Here is a 21,593-nt window from a genome sequence, read left to right on the forward strand (position 1 = left end):
GCAGCCGGCCAGCTTGCCGGGAGGGGGGGATTGCGCCTGCTCCTCTGGAGCCGGGCCGGGGGGCGCCGAGAGCGCATGCGCGGCGGCTAGGGGCCGGGGAACCGCTCCGAGGCGTGCAATGAGCTGCTGGCCAATAGGACGGGGGTGTGCCGCTGCGCGTGCGCGGCAAACCGGGGGGAGGGGCAAGCCTCGGGGCGCGTGCGCGCTCAGCGGGGCAGGGCTGGAGCGCGTGCGCAGCGGCCGGTGGCGCGGAGTGCCCGGGAGGGGGGAGGCGGGTCGGTATGCTCGGCGCGGGGAATGCTGAGGTGCGGCCGGTGCCGTAGCGGCTGGTGGGAGTCGTCCGGCTCCTTCCGGGCTCCGTGCTGGGTGGGTGCAAAGAGGCGGGTGTGCTCTTTCTCGGTGGGAGGTTTTGTGTCAGGTGCAGCCCTGGAGCTCGGGCTGGGCGGCCCGGTCGTGCCGCTGAGTGAGCGGTTGCCGGAAGCTCAGTGGAGCTGTGGCGGCCTGAAGGAGTCTGTGAGGGGGAGAGGCGCGGAGCGTGCGGGTCGGATGTATTTGGCCTCATCTTCCATAGAGAGATGCGCTGCATCCCCGCCCGCGCCTTTCCTCTCGGAAGAGATGCCTGCCCTTGTGCTCGGGGCCACTTTCGACTCTCTCCCTGTGTTTTCTTTGCTTTTTTTGACTCGGTCTGTCTGCAGATTGCTGTCCTGTGCCGTGCCAGCCGCCTCTGGCTTGCAGCAGTATCCTGTCCACATCTCGCTGTTTAGAAGGTGGAGAGATGAGAGGATATGCCCTCCTTTTTTTAGAATGGAAGGCAGATGCGGGGGGCGAAGGAGAGATAGTCGGTGAGCCAGTGCTAGAGCACTTATTTTAATGGGCAGTCTTCAGTATTAGTTTTAATTTTAATTTTCAAGCTAGCTTTTAAGTCGTTTCTGAAACTCCTCCAAGTGTTTGTAATTTAAAAAAACTTAAGGAGTCAATAGCTTACAGCATATTAATGTACAAATGCTGTGAAATGATAACAGCATTCTTGCACTTCCCATTTGCTTCTTTATGTGAGACAGAAGTTGCCAGTGTTAAATTTCAGAGTAGAAGTTCTTTACCACATAATTTATAAGCCTACTTATTAATTACAGAGCTGCAATTTAGTCTGAAATTATTGTGCTGGTATTAAGAAACAGAACAACTTTATTTCTGTTTGTCAAGACAATAAACTTTTAACATTTCTAAGACTAGAGTATTGGAGATTTCAGCGGTTGTGTGGGGTTTTTTTAAGTTAATGTACTGGAGAAAAAAAACAGCTACTGAATGTACGTTAGTGTCTTACTGCTTCTTTCACTCCTTTATTGCACACTTTAAAGCAATGATTATATAGCTTTTTGTTTATGCTGTTGAATTGAATGTACTCCTGAAGCAGTGCTCCTTTTTCTAGTATACATGTTAAAACTTACTTGTTTTTTTAATGCAGATGCTTCAAACAAATGGATTCTGATCAGAAACAAAACAAAAAGTCATCACGTGAAATAATTAAGGGAAATAATTTTTTAAATGCCAGATTTCGTATTTTTGTTCACACTACTGTAAAGTAAGAACTAGAAAAAAACATAGCAAATGTGTGAGTTCCGTAAGTGTTCTGTTTTGCCAGAAATCTTCACTTTCTGCCTTCTTTTCACATCCATGTAAGAAATGTTTCATGACTGATTTCTCTTCACTCTCCGTGGAATGAGAGCAGAAGGTCTCTAGTTAATGCTTTAGAGCTGAGCGTTCAGGTTAGAAAGAGGGCAGTAATCTTTTTTATACGTAATAGAAATAGCTTGATGTTCTTTACAACAAAAAGCAACACCCTCCAGCCTACCCCAAAACTCAATTTGAAGCTGAGATTGTGACATAGTCCCATGTAGAATGGCCACTCTTATGTAAATCCATTTGATGTGTGCAGGAAGACAGTTCTTTAGTGCCTAATTATGTCGTCAGTGAGGTGTTACTAGCTTAACCAAGCAACTATGCATAGAGTAAGTTTTCTGTGAGAGCAGTCATGTTCATTCTCTTTGCTGAAGTGCTGTCTGAACACGCCTGTGCGGTTTATTCTGAGAAAATGGGGACAGTTATTCTGTGGTACTGAAGAGGTTATTGAATTTGTATCTGCTGAGAGTAAAATAATGTTTTTTAGAAAATGAAATTGTCATTGTATCTTTTAATTAGTTGCATAGCTGTTGGGTTCTGTAAAGCATTTGTTTCTTAGAGATAACTATGATGATTTGCATGCTTACCACAACACAATTGTGGGAAAGTTATTGTTGTGAAATCTAATCAATAGGAGTACAAGAGGTTTTCTTCATAAGTTTTTTGTTTCTGAGTATAAAACTTATTTACAGTCTGGGAATAGTAAAGTGCAGATTATATCTTGGGTTTTCTTCAGGTTTGTTAGTGAGTGTTGTGAAAACTACTCATTTTAGCCATCAAGTAGAACATAGCCATCAATGTTTTGTAGCAGTATTCAAGAGTTTATGCAAGGATAGTGCTATGCTGTCTTTTTCACTTCCAGAAATGGACAGAAAAAATTCTGTGTCTTCAAGAAAGAAAACATAAAAACTGTAATCCTAAAATATTTTAATTTGGGGGAAAACCAAAGGCCACAGTGTAACTCACAATTGTTCAGAAGAATCTTGTGGAATCATAAGGTGCTCTTCTTAAGAGAGGGCTATAAATTCTTGAAAGTCTCATAACACTTCATCTTTGAAGAACAGTTGAATTTGACTTTCTTACACTTACGGATGAAGTATTCCTCCTGAAACCTAATACTTTAAATGATAACGCATATCAGTTGTTTAGTGTCCTCTTCATTTTGCTAGAAAACATATGCTCATCAGTAAGGTTCTTCTAAGCAAGGTGTGATGTAGTGAATGCAATCACTTCATTGCCTAATAAGTTACAAAGCCAACATCAGAGGAAAAAGTTTTAGAACCTATATTAAGATTTAAGTAAAATAATCTTCATAGCCCTAGAGTAAGAAGGCTGATACATTTGGTCTGGTATGTAATTTTTAACAAAGAAAATGCCTGGTTTCTGTGTCATCTGAATACTTTGTGTAGGATACTTCCAGAGGTTGCCACATCAACAAGCAAACAGGTAATTGGGAGTCATTCAGCCAGCTAGTGCAAACAAGGAAAAGCAAAGACAGTAATTGGAACTCCTCAGGTCCACAGTTTAAGTAGGATGTCAAGGCACTGATTGATTTCAGGGACTTCTGAGCTGTTACCTTGTGTGTTACAGCAATTTATTATCAACTTTATTGTAGTCTTCTACTAGTGATGTGTATTCTATAAACAGCATATAATCCATCCCTACAGCACTATTTTTAATTAACCAGAAAGAAGAAAGAATCTTAAAAAAAACAAACCTTTAAGGACAGAGTTAAAAAAAAAGTGCTTTGTTAATGTTGCCTTTTAATATAGTATAACCAAGTGTCACCGTATTGAAAGGCAAAAATACTTCTTCATTGTAATTTCTCCGGTAATTAAGATGCTGTGACTCCTTTATGTAGTTTTGAAATGTCTTATTATGTGTCGGTATGAATGACAGCAGTTACATAAACAGTACAAATAACCAGTGATGCTCTCTTCTAGTAGTTACACAGTTTTAACACACCTAGAGAGAAAAAAAAGAACTAGTAGTGGTCTTATAATTTAAAATTGGCTTTAAGTCTAATTTACTAAAACAATTGCAATTGCAATAATATTGCTGTTTCTCAACAAAGTGTATTTATTACTCTTGGCTGAACTGAAGTTTTAAAAATTGTATTTTGTAAGAAAATACTTTTGGACCCTTTAAAAATAACTCTTCAAAGTGAAGGTCATTGGATTAGTGTTTTAAGCAAGCTTTGTTTAATTGTTAATACTAAATTTTCTGTTTATTTTGAATTTGAGTCATATTTGGATTATAGTAATACTTTTTTTGTTTGGAAATTTGGAAAGTGTCATTATTTTAGACTACAACAAGAATATTCTTAGACACTTTGAACAGTTGTGATTACTGTCTGAACCTGGAGAACTGGTTGCTAAATTCTGTTGTGTTGAATTATTTTTAGGTTTGTTTCATAGATGCCTGCAGTGAGGGGAGGAAAAGCATGTTATTTTTCAGCATGAGTCCCTTTATATCTCAATTTAATTGATTTACATCTATATTAAAAGTTATAATACAAGCAAGCATCCTGCTCTATTTGCATCTCTCTGGAGATAGAGAATCCATGTCCTCATCTTAGTTTATACACTATTTAATCACTAACATATTTTACTTATAGTTCGTATTCAGTTTCTTGCCTCTTACTTCCTTTCTCCACAAGAGTAGTCATTGTGGACATGGTTAAGTTCTTCCAGTGTGCTTAAGAAGATTGAAAAATAATTTGAATACTACATAATTTATTACAGTTCTCAAATCCCTCTATAAGAAACTTTTCCAGCCTTCTAATAATTATTTTGCAGGTTTTTACTGTATTGTTTCTTGTTTTCCTCTGTCATGTATGGACCCCTAGTGTTGGCTAGGTCAGTACTATATAGATGTGCAATTCCTCTGTACTCTTACTGTTTCTACAACCAAAGATTATACCTGGTCTTTTTGATTTAATTTACATAGAATTTTATCTGCAGTTTGATTATTTTTTTTTTTTTAACTTCTAGTTATCTTTTTATGGTGACTGCTTTTTCAGGATACCTTTTGTAGGTGTGATATACATTTCTTGCATGGTGCAGCTTTGTTATTAAAAACATTATCTTGTACGTGTGTACGTGGCTTGAAGAATATGCATTGCTGTAGTTCTGTCAGAATTTACTGTTCTCTCACCAGTTTTATTCTGTCACCTGTACAGTTTTCTTTGAGATTTCCTATTTTCTTTATTTGGTCTGTGCAGTAAGCCTTTTCATCTGTAGGTCACAAGGGGCTCCCTAGGTTCAAGTCAAGTTCTCGTTATCACTCAACCCTGTTTAGAAGCAGTTTTCTGCTAGTAGCACTAAATGTACTTTGAAATTACGGCACATTCCCAAAGCTTGTGCTTTTCTTTGCTGTCACTTTAGTGTAGTGTCAGATATGATAGCAGCATGTATTAAATAGCGAATCTCCTTCACAGCTAGAGCTAATGCCAAATTCTTTTCTAACTAGATGTTTCAAAATTGACCATCTCCTTAGTCAAGGATGTGCGAGTAATGCAGTTTTAGAAAACAGCTAATCATCTTCCTTGCTTAAGCCAATTTATTTTTGGTTTTGAAATTTCATTGGGTGGTGCTGTTTTGTTTGCTTAATTATTCCCATGTACTCCCACACACTACTCTGAATTGCCATCAGTGGATGACAGTCAGAGCGGTTGTCAGTACTAGAAGCATGTTCTGAAAATTTAAACCATGATTTACAGTGAAACAGTTCTTGTAATGTTGGTCCTCATAATTTGTTTATTAATATGTTTTGACATCTACTTGATACTGTATCATTTAACATGGATCATGGAGCCATGTACATTAAATATTTTAAGCAAATATTTTGAGTTTGTTCTTCTTTACTCTGTTGTATCTTATTTCCTCAAAGACTTTCTTCAGTGTTGTCCTAGAGTAAGTGCTTTTATGCAGCAGTTTTGAGATACTTCATTTATGAAACTTAGAGATATGCTTTCCATATACTGTTTCTGATGCTTTTCATATTGGATTATTTCTCTTGGCTTTCAGTACAAACTGATAATTTATACCTGTTCATTTTTGCATATTTCTTTTAGTATAACTTCACTTTTTTGATCTCCTGTATAGTTAATAAATATCAGATGGGCACTTATATTTTTAATTGAATCATTCTTTGAAGTTGTGAGGTCTTTATTCTTTTTAATCAAAGAAGAGTCTTTGGGATGTAAATGAAAAGTACGAAATGCAAAATTCTGTTAATAGCAATGCTGGTATAAATCTGAAATAGCTCTTGTTTTGTTTTTAAATATAAGTAGTGTGGATTTGCATCAGTGTAGTTGATGAGAGCAGAGTCCCGTTTGGAAAGGGAAAGCTTGCATCCAGTGATTTGGCTTGGATTTTTTCAAATAAATATTTGTGTATTTTTGAGGGATGTTTGTATGCAGTTTAATTACATTGTTAGATTGAAGGAAGGTCGAGTACTCACAGTTGAGCCATGCTATAAACCAGATATCTTCAAAAGGTAACTTTGACATTTGGAAAAAATTTAAAACAGCCCTCTGAACAATAGCTGTGCTCTGTTTTGGATGGTACAGTGTGATACTACCTAATACTCCTGATTAATGTTAAAATACTGGTTTGAATGTGATGGGTTCTTTACATTATTTAACTGGTTATTAATCTCTCTTCCTGTATTGTGAACCAAGAAGCCTACACTTTAGTCTGTTATTTTTTTTTTAAATATAACAATACATCAGAAACAATGCAGATAAAAAAAAATCGTTATTTTTATTTTCATTGTATACAGTGCTAGTCTGAATTCGGAAACAGCCTACCCCACCCACCACACTCCCTTGAGAGGCTTTGCAATCTTCTCTGAAGCACAGATTTGAGCTGTAACCACCAGAGGGAGCAAATTGCCTGGTCGGGGCTCCACTGAAAATTGTTTCAGTTGTCAAGAGTGTAGGCTAGGAACTAGCCCATGACTAATTCACACTCCTGATCTTTGCGTCAGAAAATAATCCGTTTGGAAATTAACAATAAATGTTAAATCTCAAATAGCAGAAACATTGGGCATTTTAATATTTATATTCACTAGTAAAAATGTGACAGCAGTTGTTCAAGCAGTTAACATGTAGGAAAAAATTATATGGTATTTACATTTTATTTAAAACATTTAAAGCTTTTCCTGATTTGTTTTTCATAGTTTACTGAAGACATGGAGTATGTTGGTAGATGGCAAATAGAAGAACTTGTAAATCAGAACCTACAGGAAGGTAGTACGATAAAAATCCTTATTTACATATTTCCTGTTATTGTGCGGTAAAACTTAATTAGTCAGCTAGAAGTCTGTTAATTTTTATTTTTACATGCTTACATTGAATAGTCCCGTTGAACTCAGTGGCAATTCCCATGGTTTAAGGTAGAGGTTTTCTGAATTTAGTTTCCTCATATTCACTCATCAGCAATAATACTAGCTCCAGATGGTGTATGAGGCCTTATTGCTGAGGGATGCCCCCAAAGCTCTGTAAATACTTTCACTCCCTTAAATGAGAAACCCATGCTGTTGTCTTTCCCATCTCCATCACATCAGCCTCAACTTTGCACCTACCTGAACAGTGTCAGTACAGTGGCTAGAAAATAGAGGGTGGACACAAGGTCTATTATCATGTACAGAAGGCAGCTGCCATGAACATGACACTCATAGTGAAACTTAGATTTAGTTTTAGGTAGTCCTGTGAGGAGCAGGGAGTTGGACTCCATGATCCTTGTAAGTCCCTTCCAACTTGAGGTGTTCTATGATTCTGTGAACAGAAGTGGCCCGTGTGAAGGTACTTACTCTTTGGGTTAAGTTTTTATCTTCATACACGCAGGATTATGAGCTTCACAAGCATGCCATTTTGAAGTGGTTTGTATGTCACGTATGCAACTGTTGCAGACAGACTTAAAATGATTTATTTCTGTACTCTGTTTCCAGCAGTCCTGAGTACATGTGTACAGAGGCCAGTAGCACTTGCTTGGAGAGAATATAAAACCAAGTACTGCTTTAAGGATGTGTTAATTTAGTGTACATCATCAGTTTAAAAAGGGCTAATAATTTGGCGTTTCTGAATGTACTTCTGTATTTCAAGAATTCTTGAGATATAATGTTGACCAGAGGAAACTGGAAAAAACTTCAGGTGGGGTGTGAGGGTGTGAGCAGGAAGTATTTATATACACTGCAGATATCTTCAGTGTCAAAGCACAGAACAAATACTGATTTAAATTAAAAAATTGAGATACAGATGTGTTTTCTCATCTCAATTCACCTAGCAACAGTTCTGTGAATATAATAGGTTTGAGGATGCGTATTGTTCTGCTTTAGTCTTGCTTCAGTATGAAATTATTTGAAAAGTATAATCTGAATATGTGTGGTTGTTCAACACTAGTTTGTATAAAAAGTATTTCAGTCTTGTCAAACCTGAATTTCAAAACCATGTTGGAAACACTTGATTTATGTTGGCCTTGCTAATTAACAGGCAATGCTTGTTAGACATTTGAAAGTTGTTAATTGTGAATTTATCATTCAAATCTGAAGTTTACACTATAGAATCTAAACTGGAGAGGTGTTTCAGTGATATCAGTCCTGCTTTCTTTAAGTGAATGGTTCTTTCAGATGTACAAAAATCATGTTAATTTAGCCACTTTGAATGGTATCTCCTTGTTTAGATTACAGCAGACTCCCTGTTTTGTAAAGGAAAATTTAAGCTTTAAATAGTTTGAATTAATAAGTCAAAACTTGGCTGAGGTAACTTTTCTAATACTTTCTGATGTTGCATTGAATTTTGTGTGAATGTGGTGAGGAGGAATTTCTCCTTCCCTTTTCTTATAGTTATTTATCAGACAAGGTCTGCCAAACTGAAGTCTCAGCAGGAGGAATAGAAAATATCTTCCACTGCACTGAGTTCCATGCTGTCATAGTTAGACTTCTGTCTTTTGGCAGTTTAAAACTGGTAAAGATACATTTATGCTACGATCTAGCCCCTACTATGACTGCATTTAAACATACTTATAGATTTTTTTTTTTTTTGACAAATCTATATGGCAGATGTGCCCGGTTGTTTTGCAAGTAATTTTTCAAGGTGAACTGGTCTAACAAAACCTGATCCAATGTATACTAAACCTTAAAAAAATGTTAAAACTGCAATAAAAAAACCCCTAGGTTTTACTTGGATTGTGTAATGTACTTTCAGTTAGTTTGAGTTCTGTAGAATCTTCTTGTCAGTTACTTCATGGGATTTTTATTCCAGGTTAAAACACTAAGTGCTAAAAAAATAGGAGAAAATTTGGAAACAAGCAGAGTAAGCAGAAAACCTCTAGATGACTATAAATGGCATATAAGATAATATAACTTTGAAAATAATCAAGCTTACCATATCTAGAATATATCAGTTTCAGCTTCAATTTTTCTTTTAAGACAATATGTAGGTTTTCAGTCTGTTTACTTATGGCTAGTAACACAGAGTTTATAAAAGATTGCAGATTTTCTTCGCTTAAAATAAAAAATAATCCTTTATGAAATTGCTGAACTTTGTGTGATATTCTCCATGTATTTCTTCTTTCATTTTACAAGCCTTTACTGTATGTACAATATAATATAACTTTTTCCCCACTAAAGAAACAGGGAAAGGGGGAGTAACAACTTCTACAGTTGTCTGACCATTTTGCTTGGATGTTGCATGTGGTTATATTACTTTTACTAGAAGTGATACATCTGTACTCAGAGTAGTTGGTATGTGTATTGAAGTGTTTTCTTTGGAACTTTTTTCCCCTCAGATGACTTTGAAACTCAGAAAAAGCAGGAAGCTAGGTTCCCATCATTGCTATTACAGCTGGAGAGTGCGAGCTATGGAATATTGTAGTGTCTGGTGAGAAGGTGAATAAGAACATGAAGCAAAGTTTGTTTACAGTCCTAAGCTATGCAGAGTGATAAAACTCAAAAAACAATTGTGAAGATTGCAGAAGATTTGCATGACTAAGCAATGAAATGGCAGATGGCGCAGAGGAAACAATAATTCCAGCTTATGCACAGTGATAGCTTATGACCTAGTAAAAGTTTCTCAAGTTTTGAAACTTCACAGTTACATTAGATGTGACAACATCAGATCAGTGCTCAGTAGTGGTCAGAAAAGAAATGAGTGCTGTGAATCACTAGGAATGGAATAGGGAATAGAAGAGGATATTATGCTCCACCTTTTGGAATAATGTTGCGGTTCTGCCCCCCATCTCAAAGATGGAAAACTTTATTCAAAAACAAAAGAGAAGGACAGTGAGATGAATTTAAAGGTATGATCTTACATAAGGGATTACAGTTGAATGTGCCAGTATACACTAACCTGGAAAGGAGATGGCTTAGAAGGGGAAAAAACATGATGAATGTCTATAAAATCATTACTTGAATGCAGAAGATGAACAGTGCACAACTGTTCCCTTTCTCTTCAAACAGAAAGGTTAGACAGGCATTGTCACATGAACTGTCAGGGCTGAGTTAGTACCAAACAAAAGAAGAGAGTCCTTCCCAGAGTAGAAGACCATATTCCAGAATATTGTTAAGGCTAAAAATTTATGCAGATTCAAAAGGGGACTGGATAAACTAATGGAAGAAATCTGTTATGAACAGTTGCACATAAAGGTACTAATTTTTAACAGGTATGCAAAATACAGATGACCTAATGCTGAAAGAGTACTTGAAGATGGTATCATTTACTTGCTCTGCAGATGTATTTTATTGTCTTTATTGGAGGTTAAATAGTGCCTAGGTAGACCCCTGTGGTTTGACCCGTTATGGTTTGTGTTGTTTTTTCTTTTGCAGCTACTCTGCCCCTTATGCTGTGTCATAAGACACAAAATTGCACTGCTAGTAACTGGAAAATCTGATCTAGCATACATGATATGCATTTAGAGTGATATTTCTATACATTACTGTATACTTAATGATAGCACTCTGACTGTAGCATCAGGAAGAACAAGTTTTCCTTAGGATATATAAATATTTATTTTACTGAGATCAGTAAGGAAACTTGTATATGTATTTAGATGTATTATCAAATATATTATTAAAAAAAAGTATATGAATCATTACTTATATTGTGTCTGTAGTTGGAGGAAGTTTGTGGAACTTACTAGGACAACTAGATGTCCTGGCCCTGCTGTAGCTGCACTGTGACTCCATTTTAGTTTCTTTAAGTGCATGTTCACACATGATCATCTTCACAATTCCTCTACTCTTAGAGCCAGTCAAGGATTATGGTGCCTCCTACAGCAACAGTGTTTTTTTTTTTTTTTAACCAGGTCAAGCTAAGTACAGATACTTGCAGAGTATCCTACCTGAAAGCTGAGACCAGGAATAAACAGTGGTTCAGAAAATATTTTAAAAACTTCTCTGACTTCTTTACTTCTGGGCTTCTAGGTAGGCCTACATACGAATTCAGTCTTCAGCAATTTCTAGTTGACTTTCTTCCCTGCTGCTCAGACAGTCTTCATCCATCTTGCAGCTATTTGTTTCTGTTTGCGGACTAAATCTCTTCCTCTCACTTCCTCTCTAGCTCCTTTGGATTATAAACCATATGCTTGAGCACAGAATAACTGGAAGTGAACTCCACAGTTTAGGATTTATGCCTCGTTGTTCCCGTATTGGTAAAAAGGACTGTTACGATTTACCTTCTTGTCCATTTTTCTGGATCTTTACTTCCTCTGGAATTAAGTTGTGGTAGTATACAAAGTAATCATCTCTAATATAATGGTTCTTGGGTAGTCCAAGATCCTTCAAAGCAGAACTTATTCTTGAGTTAATCTATACTTTGTTGTTATCACATGTAACAGATTGGAGAATCTTTATAAATCATAGAGATTAACAAGTAATTTAGGAAAATGCCATCTTAGGTACTCTTTGCAGTCAGTATCATGTCATCATTTAACGAAAAGGAAGTAAATCACTGGGTAAGTTAGTTTCACCTATAACTTCTGTTATAGAAGGCTTTAGTTTGTCCATCAAATTATGAATAAATAGCAAAACGAATGTTTAGATTCATTGTGTGATTCTGATTCTGTGATTATACAAAACTTTGTGGGCAAAAAGAAATACCATGGCAAAGCATTCCTATACTTTCTTGTACTTGTTAGTTTGTTCTGCCTTTTGTTATCTACGACAAAAGATGTGAACAGAGAGAAGAAACAAACTACAGAAGCTACAAGTATTTTATAAAAATATTTTAAAATGGAAAGCAAGTCTCCAGCACATCTGTGTCTTCCTTATAGTTAGTTTTTAAAATGATATCTGTTATTCATCAGATATTCAGCATTTGGGTACCAAATTGATCTGAATCTCAATCTTAAGATACAGGTTTCTAATTTACTGTGAATGTCTCTGCCATGCATGGTCCTGATACAACTTTCTTTAAGGTTCAGAGAAATACTATTGCTTTTAGGGACGCTGGTATCAATCCATTAGAGAGTCTATCAATAACTGAATGACAGGAGTGTGATTAGTTCAACTGGTATAAATCTTACTTTAAAAAATCACTTAAATTACAAACCTCATTGATAGATTTAATTAAATATAATTTAAGAGTACAAATGCATTAGTATCAGATAATAGTTGGTAAAAATTATCATGTACAGTATCAGTAAACATACTACATGAAATGTATTAAGATTTGGATAAAACTTAGAATAACTGTCACTAAATGGATAATTTGTTATATTTTTCAATAATCTGAAATTTCAGTATTTTTTTTCCTCAGTCACCTGAAAGTGATCTAAAATCATTGCTGAGAAAAATCTGCTGCTGGATAATGGTACTCGTACATAATGGTGCAGATCTTTTCATGACTCAGTTACAAAATGTGCATTTGCAGCCATTAAAAAGTCATTAATGCTTAAAAAATGAGGGTATATCTACAAAAGATAATTGTGTTCTGGACGGTGATTTTGAAAAGAATTTAGAGGTCAAATAACTGACTGTAATGCCAGAGTAAAAGTGGCTAATGCTGTTATGGGTCCGTCTTTCTGTTCTTTTGTACTGGAATGGCTTAGTGGTACTTTATTAACTTATGAGGTATTACTGGAATAATCACATGTAAGGTTGTGAAATGCCCAGATGCTATGAAAATTGTCACCAAAGTGGGCCAAAATTCTTAGCCCTTACCAATAGTAATGGTAAAAGCCAGGGTGTATTGAATCAGGCAGAGTTTAGCTGTGATCTGCAAGTTAAACCTACAAATTGAGACATAGGAAGTATTAAGTTACCAACAGGCATGTTGTGCAAATTCATTTTGTTTGCTTATGTCATAATTTAAAGTTACGATCTGCAGCTTAGATAGGCCTGTTAAAATAATTTCGAACTTCATAGCCCCGGTATTGGAAGCAATATCCTTTGTAGTATAGCATTCCATAAATGTTATCTGCCTTAGTATTTACTAGGTGACTTTGTCCTTTTAGAGATCATGCTGAAGCCCAAGTTAATAGGGCTACACTTTTGTAAGTATCCACTGGAATTACATTAAGGTAGCTTGCCTGTATGCCTACAAATCACTTCACAGCTCTGGATTGCTTTGTAGCCTGGAAAGACTTGATGGTTTCATTTCTAAGATGTGTGTAGCCTGTCTTGATTTACTTCTTATAAAGTTCTGAAGCAAACCCAAGGGAATATTAAATGTTATCCAGCCTTGTGTTAGGAACAGTTAGATTGTTAGACCACTGTTCTGTATTAGAGTAAGGATTTTACTTGGAAATTCCTTTCGTTTAGCTCAGTTGATCAGAATCACAGACACTTTGTGGTTTCTCATGTTTGTTCAGGCCATAGAGGATTTTTCTCCTCCAAGTTTCTTCAATTATAACAGGGGTAGATAAGGCTTTTTTTCCCCCCATTTCCCCTCTTTTCTTCGTTATAAGTGAGAGACACCATTTGAGAACCCTTCTGGAATAATGAGTATAATTCCAGTTGCCTGTGTTCAAGAAAGATGAGCACAAAACAGAACTGGTGCACCAGAACACTGGGAATTGCTGGTTGTGAGAACTGACAACTCTTCTGAGCAGAAGCTAAGATCTGGGAACAGTTGTGGTCAGAGAAGGATTTACTGAGGAGGTTGAGGTGGCTGCAACTTCCCCTTCCCATCTTTAGCATTGCTTATTGAAGCAAATGCTCCTAGACATGTGATGGAGGGAACAGCTATGCAGCTCTTCCATAGTTGCTTTATTTAAGTGGAGCAGGAAGTGAAACTCAGAAAAGGAAAGACTGATTTAAAGTAAAGGACAGCACTGGTGTAAAAACAAATGTCCATGAATGTGTTTAAGTTTACGGACATGACTTGTGAGCTTTAAACCTTGTCAGGCCAAGGTTCCAGAGCAATTTCATGAAAGGGTTTATATGACATATTTGCTTATGATAATAAGGTATTGGGCTTAATGACCTGGGAATCTCTCCAGCACAATGTTTTTGTGAAAGCTTCCATCTATGAGAAGGTATTTCAAGATTTTTGTAACTGATTTCAGTCCAAGTCATTGCCCTTGCCTCATAGAGTTCTGTAGTAGGCTGTGGTTGTTAAGGCTCTCTGCTTTTTCCCCTAGCGATTCTTACAAAGACCTGTAAGGATTTTGGAGATTGCTAATTTTTTTTCTTAAAGTTTTTAAGAAAATTATTTGAAGAGAAAGAACATACTTTGTAGTAGAAATGCCCAAGTCTGTGACTGTACCATTTCTGTAGTAAGTTTTGTTACAGCTATAGTAGGTGATAGATTAAATGAAGCAGATGAAGTCTGGGTTGGGTTCTGAGCACCACTCTTTATCGTCAAAGGAGACACCAAGGGATATGTCTCTTTCCTACAAAAAAAATCCTCTCTGAACTCTGATCTGACAGGGTGCCAATACTGACCTCTACCTGTTCTTGTTAAGCAGCTGTGAATTATAGGTTTTCTGGAGGTTTTAAAGAATTGAGTTTTTCCCCTCCATTAACTCTTAAGTTTGAAAGCATCCTCCTTATGGAAAATACATAAGCACATGCTTATCAGCCATTCAAATGTTAAAATGCAGGTGAGGTGCTATGCCTGTGAGGTAGCAAAGTATAAATTTTGTTTGAAAGCCATGTAGTTGCTATGGCCAATTAAAATTAAGTGGAAGTTTCACTTCATTTGGGGGGGGGGGGAGGGGGAGAGGGTGACCTTTCAAATACATTTTAAAAAAAATATATACACGCACAATTTTATGGAATAGCTTTTTCTGTTCTGTCAACAATTTTTGACTTAGATGTACCTCTCTTTCTAGATGAAAAAGAGAAACTACATCCTTTGATGCCAGGCAAACTCATGCATGCTTTATCATGGGCAGCTGATGAAGGAAGTGCTTTCCTGTAGCACGTTTCTCAGCTGATAAATTCTGCTTGATGCAGGTGGTAATGAATCGTATATTTTTAAGGTTTATCAGGGTTCTCATCTGTTAGGATTTCATGTTCAGAACTGTGGGAAACGTTTATATGATGGTTTAGGATTTCTTAGTGCTTCCTAGTTAAATATCCTTAAAGTGAAGCTCTGGGGAAAAACTTCAAAATGTAGTTGAAAACTAACATTTTGATTAGATACTGCATCTAGCCTGCTGATTTTTGTAGACTGGAAGACTTCTCACACATCCTTTATGGATGGGACTGTATATCCCATGAAACATTGTGAGCCCTCACACTGAGCTGCCATAATTTATCATGAGAGATGAAGTTCTGAGACAGAGAGTCAGCAAAGGCAATGGCACTCACTAAAGAAGTACGGACATTATTCCATTTAAATGTTTCTGGTTTTGGAAAAGTTCTGGGTTCTCTAAAGTGTTCAACTTTTCAGCTACAATTAGAAATTTCCCAAGAAACCTGACATTCTCTGAAATACTTCTGCTATTGAAATTCTGGGTTGACTTACTTCAACAAGCCAACTGATACGAACTTTTGTCTTTTCCTTCATTAAAAAGTCTTATAGCTCATCTTTCAGTTAATCATTTTAAGAATTGTGTATCAGGATGGAATATCTATCACACCCCTAGAACAGTTGTCCTAATAATTAGTAATTCACAATGTTTTATTTCTGCCATGTACATCCAGTTTAAATTTATCAAGATTCAACTTCCTGGAATTGTTTTTTGGTATGCCCATATCTGATGTTTATGACCCCACACTATATATATTCTTGTTGTGCATACACTGATAGGCTGTTGGTAACACTCTCTGTATTTATAATGTTAAATTGACTTTCTTTAGTCTGTCTAGAATGCCAGTTTTCTTGGAAATTTTTCTTGCAACTCTTTCTGCACCTTTCCCATTCATTAAATTCATAAATTAGGGAGTGGTTTTTTTTTCTGTAACAAATATTTTCATAGCACTCTGTCTTTATGCCAAGATTAGCAATGAAATTCTTGGTTCTTAAACTCTTTAATGCAGAGGATGTGTGTATTCTGGGAGTTACTATCTTTTTGAGGCCCATTTTTATGGAGATTTTCTGCAGAGTTTCCTGCCAGTGTTCATGTTTTTCTTTATTGTTGCCCTTAGGGCCAGAAAAAAAATTGTGTGGATTCACAAGTCATACAGTGAACTTAAATGGAAATAAAGCCTGTTATAACCATTGGTAGAAACAACTGACACAAGTATTGATAATGAGGTAGAAACAACTGACATAAGATATATTGATAATATGAGGTATCTGCTACCTCAGTTCTCAAACCCTTTGTAGCACAGTGACCTTTTGAAAAATCATTTTGTGAGTAACTACTTCCAGTTATTATTGTTATAGGCATTAAAAAATTATTTTAGACCTTTCTTGTAAGCATATGTATCCACATATGTGCTGCACTATCAGTGACAGCTGTGCCCAGGGCTATTCATTGGATGCTTACTTGAAGAGCTGTAGATTTTTAAAATTCTAGTAATTTCAAAGAATGTATAATTGCATGTGCAGATGCCAGAAGCAGCAGCTAGCTGAGTTGCCTACTCATCTATTGAATATCTTATGAGTAAACTGCCAGGTAAAAGAGGGAGCTGAAAGGTGTCAGTAGGTGGCAGAAAAACACTAGTAGCATAATGAAGAGAAGTGCTGCTTTACCTGTGTAACCAGAACCTGACATCTCTGCCTTTATAATATTTTAAAGTTTTGATCTTCTTTCTCTTCTTTGAGCTCTACACCCCTTGTCAAGACTTCTGTCTTGATATTTTCTGTCTTGACAACAACCTTTTCCTATATTCCCATATTAATGTTCTCCAGTTAGGTCAAAATCTACCATCAGAGGAACTTTTCAGATGCTTTGATGCAAAGTAGACAGCTTCTCTTTCCGTGATGCTCAGGGAAGACTGAGAGCTGGTGAAATGAGAAAGTGTTCACAACACTCTGAGAACCCTGCATCTTATACAGGAGTTCCTCTGGGATACTGCAACTATAATTTGGAATAGTTATTTTGCTATTCTGTGGGGTTTTTTTTTTGCTGGAGGTCATTTCTGTATCAGTTTGAAAAGGTGAACTCAGAGCTTTGGACTCTTGAGTCTTTCATCTGCACAGCACCATCTAGCAGTGCTTATTAGTTCAAAGTGCAATGCTGTATGAAAATGATGTACCTGACTTATATGGGCTTTGGAAATTATATGACTCCATCAACACCATGCTGCATCTTGAGCTAAGAAAACTGGCTAGATCCAAGCTAGCATATGAGGAACCAGTTCTGGTATCTATACCTGCAGCACTGTTAGTTGTTACTTGTTCAATCTGCCAACAAATAGTTTTAGCTTTGTGTTGTCAATTATATCATCTTTGCATATTGATAGGATGTGTCATAAGTGTTGCAGTGTCCACTGATATGAGAAAGAACTGGCTTGGATCAGTTACAATTCTATTTTCAGCTCCTTTGGAGCAATTGGAAGTAATATAAAATTAAATATAAAATATTCCTGTGGTATTCACAAAACTCCATAGGAGGTTTGGTTGTTATAAAAGCAAGGTGATAAGAATACTAGAGGTCTTAACATCATAGAATAGAATCATTTAGGTTGAAAAAGACCCTTAAAATCATGGAGTCCAACTGTAAACCTAACACTACCAAGTCAATTTCATTTTACAAGTTCCTTAGATTTTAATGTTTTAAGTGCATCATTCCAAGATTTCTCTTCCACTTCTCTGAGACTAGAAGACTAGCAAAAGACTGTTTCCCAAGAGAATTTGTCACAGGATGTGTCCTCCTGGGAGAAATCCACTACTGTTCTCTTCAAGTGTTGGTGTCCTTTTCCAGAACTTAGTGAGTAGAATCCTTTGAGGAAGATATAAACAATTATTATTTCCTTTTATTACATATGATATAATTTGAATCAAATGGATTAAATACCATCTCTTAGACTGTATTGCAGTGATTTTATGTAATACAGACCTGTGAGCAAAAATACATAATTGTAGTGCATTTCATGTAACTATACTAGAAGTTCTACTTGGATACACCTTGAATAACACATTTATTTCCTGTGTGATGGACAGAATTTTAAAGATAATACAATTTTTAACCATTGTTGTAACAATCAAGCGTCAACTATCATCCACTGAAAATAGTTCAAAATAATTTTAATTGAATACCAGTTTAGTAGGTATGTTTATTCATTAAGAATTGCAAAATAGGATGGATTAATGCCTTGGAGCACACAGTATTATTTACCTACATGATTTTCCTGTGTAGTCAGGCTTTGAAGTTACAAATCAAAGTAATTTGTATGTTCTAGTTTATAGGACACTAAAAAGAAACAGTTCTTCAAAGAGCATGTATTTTTAAAAGAAATGTAAAGCACTATTGCCAAACAGAAGAAATAATAACTTGTGGTTTTAACAACGAAGGAACAACAGTTTTAGTAATGAACTGTATTAAAAGTGCTGAATCTGCCACAAGAGCAATTGGATGTTTATCCTAACTTAAGTATGAGTTTATTTTTCAGCATCCAGTAAAAAGACCAGAACTTGTGAAATCAGTCTTTGACTCACAATTTAACACTATAATTGATAACTCACTGGTAGTGGCTATGGAAGCTAATAGAGTATAATTTTTATCATAATTCCTATAGATGGTTTTAAAATAATGTGGATTGTGGTTCATTCACTACTATTTATTATGTGCATACTCCATTTACATATATTTTAATTTTTGTAGTTCCTTTTTTTTTTGACTTATATCTTTAATACCTTATGGATCCAACACACTAGATAAAAATAATGTTGGTATTTAGAGGACATCAGAAGTAAAAATTGCATAATAAGTAATAAATGTAAATGAGGTGGGAGATTCCTGAAACAATCTGGTTTAAGTTCATTTAAATCCTTACAGAAAAATGACTTGCTTTACAGAGAGGAAAAAAGTAAAATCTTTAATTGCTTGCTAAATACAGACTATATGATTTGCTATGATAGTCTAACCTGTGTATGGAAATAACCATATAATAATACAGTTCCAGGAGAGTTTTCAAGCTGAATTATGCAAACCCTGGCAACTCTTTCCTCAAAGAGCTCTAGAGGAAGTGTGTGGGGCAGAGGAAGAAAGGGATTCTCATAAGAACACACAATTTTTTTGTCTCTAGAGAAAAACAGTATTACAGAGAGGGGACAGAATTTCTGGTAAACAGTTTATTCCTTATACTTTTGCATATAGTATTGCATCAGTGTGGCTGTGGGAAATAAGAACAATATGCAGTACTCTTGTGTGAGTATTTTCTGTGTTTTTGGGAAAAAAAGCATGGGTGCTTTGGGGAATGTCTGTTTTAGACACAAGTCTTTAATTCAGTAAATGTTTGCATGTTTTTTCTTCTGTGCCTAAGAAAAGCATACAGCATATGAAGTGCTTAGCAGAATCAAATATACATCTATTATACCACAAAAATTTATTGAAAAGTCACTGCTTTACTGTATCAAGTCTAGGAAAGTCCTCTGCTTTCTGCATTTAGTCAGAGCCGCTAAGTGGAAGGAGTAAGAAATCCTGTCATAGATACTTGTTGACTAATTTGCAGTAAGAGATATTTCTTCCTTACCTCCATTAGTATTTGGCCTAAACCCTGAATGATTTCATTAGCTACGTAAATGCTTAATCTCTGAAAATCCTAAGATCTTGCCCTCATTGAAAGCTGTGATAATTTGTTATAGCTAATTTTGTATTTAAATACATTGCCTTTCAGTTCCACTAAATGCTTGTTTTTCTTTTTTTAAATAATGAAAGATGCGTAAGAACACAAATTTTACCCCATCTGTCCTATTATTTTGCACCCTTCTGCTGGTCTGCTCTTACTAGATTCTTTAAGCAATACCAATTTTTTCAGCCTGTCAGTGCAGTCACTGCAATTGTGAGGTAACAATAAATACTTACGGAAGTTGATGCTTTTAATCCTGTTTCAACATACACTAGTATTTAAGACAGCTGTAATTTGTGCTGTAATTATTCTTTGGACATATGAAAGACTTTGATCTATTCAGAGTTGTCCCGCACCTTTTTCAAAGGAAAGAGAACAATTTGTAAAAGATTGCAGCAGAAAGTGCTGCTTTAAATCTATGTTTTATAGTCTCACTGTAAGTATGTAAGAAAGGTAAATCGTGTTTTTACTTTCTTTTTAACTGGAAGTGTACATAATTGCTGATACCTAATCGGGAAAAATTCTTTTGGAATCTCTTAATGGGGCTATATTGCAAGGGGATATGTTACAAGCACTTAAATAAATTTTTATCCACTCCAGAATGTTGACTGCTTCGTCAATGGGGAGAATGTAAGAATGTGAAGTTAAATCAGTGGGGAGACAGAATGGTTTCCTGTTAAATATAAACCAATGTATGTACTAACATAAGTATAAACAGCAATATGTAAACAGGGAATGGCTTGTGGAAACAAACAAAACAGGCAGCATTCTTGAAGAGAAAGTGGTGATGGAAGTAGTTCCAAGCTACTTTGTGTTCTCACAATCTAGTTGGTTGAGGAAGTGGAAAAAAATCTTGATGTATCTTAGCCTTTGTGGTCTCTCCTAGGCGTAGTGCTGCATGCTTGCTACCTTTTTACCAACTAGTTGTCCTAAGTCTTAGGAGACTTTACAAGAGATTCTTAAAACAGACTTACAAGCATCTCTGTGTTGAGGGAGGATCCCTTTAGAGCACATAATCTGAACCCAGGTATAGAAGCCTGATAGGGACTTTACTAGTAGAGAACCTGTTTCCCCATAGGATCTTATCCTATTTTCACATCTGTCATTCAACAGTCTTTTGGATGCATGACTACACACCCACTCCTTCATCTGTCAATGAAGATAGTCTTCTTGGTATTCATAATCTCTGCTAGAAGGGTATGGAATATCCAAGTCCTTGGTGATTGTCCTTATTGCACCACAGTGAACAAGCACTAAGATAAGATACAAATACTTAAGATATGATGCAAGACCAGAAGCACAGAACCACTTTCTGAAATACAGGCGCTTTCCCTGGAAATTCGGTCTCTGTGGCCTTTCTGAAGAATTTCTCCATCTCTGGATATCTGCAGCAATGCCATCTGGAGTGCCATTTACCCTCCTGCAAAATCTATGCATCTAAACATACTGCAACACTTAGCAAAACATTACTGTTGTCACTGTTTTAAAAACAAACAAAACAACTAGAAAACTCTTCTCTAGGTAACATAGTTGATAGGTGGTTGGAATGCAAATGTGCATATACTTGACCTCCCTAGAAAAGGCTAACGCAGAACATCATTTGGCAAAATCTCTCACAACATTGTTCTGACGAATGGCAGATTCACAATCTGCCCTTCTCTTCTGCTGTGGAGCCCCATTAATAAATCTGGAGGTCAAACTGAAAGGGAGGGTAAATCTTAAAAGTACCCAGTCTGATGGGCTCGAGTATTGGAACCTCGTAGTGTAACTGTGCCAATGTGTCA

At 36.3% G+C, this 21,593-nt stretch overlaps 1 long non-coding RNA gene across 1 annotated transcript; it reads left to right on the forward strand.

Annotated features, from left to right (window-relative positions):
• The first annotated feature begins 255 nt into the window (after positions 1-255).
• On the forward strand, positions 256-4,794 carry LOC137662532 (uncharacterized). Its single transcript, XR_011048012.1, has 3 exons — positions 256-366; positions 696-842; positions 1,466-4,794. It is a non-coding gene; the product is annotated as an uncharacterized lncRNA (long non-coding RNA).
• Positions 4,795-21,593: the final 16,799 nt, after the last annotated feature.

The sequence above is a fragment of the Nyctibius grandis genome, chromosome 4 (genome assembly GCF_013368605.1).
Source record: "Nyctibius grandis isolate bNycGra1 chromosome 4, bNycGra1.pri, whole genome shotgun sequence".
Lineage (NCBI taxonomy): Eukaryota > Metazoa > Chordata > Aves > Nyctibiiformes > Nyctibiidae > Nyctibius > Nyctibius grandis.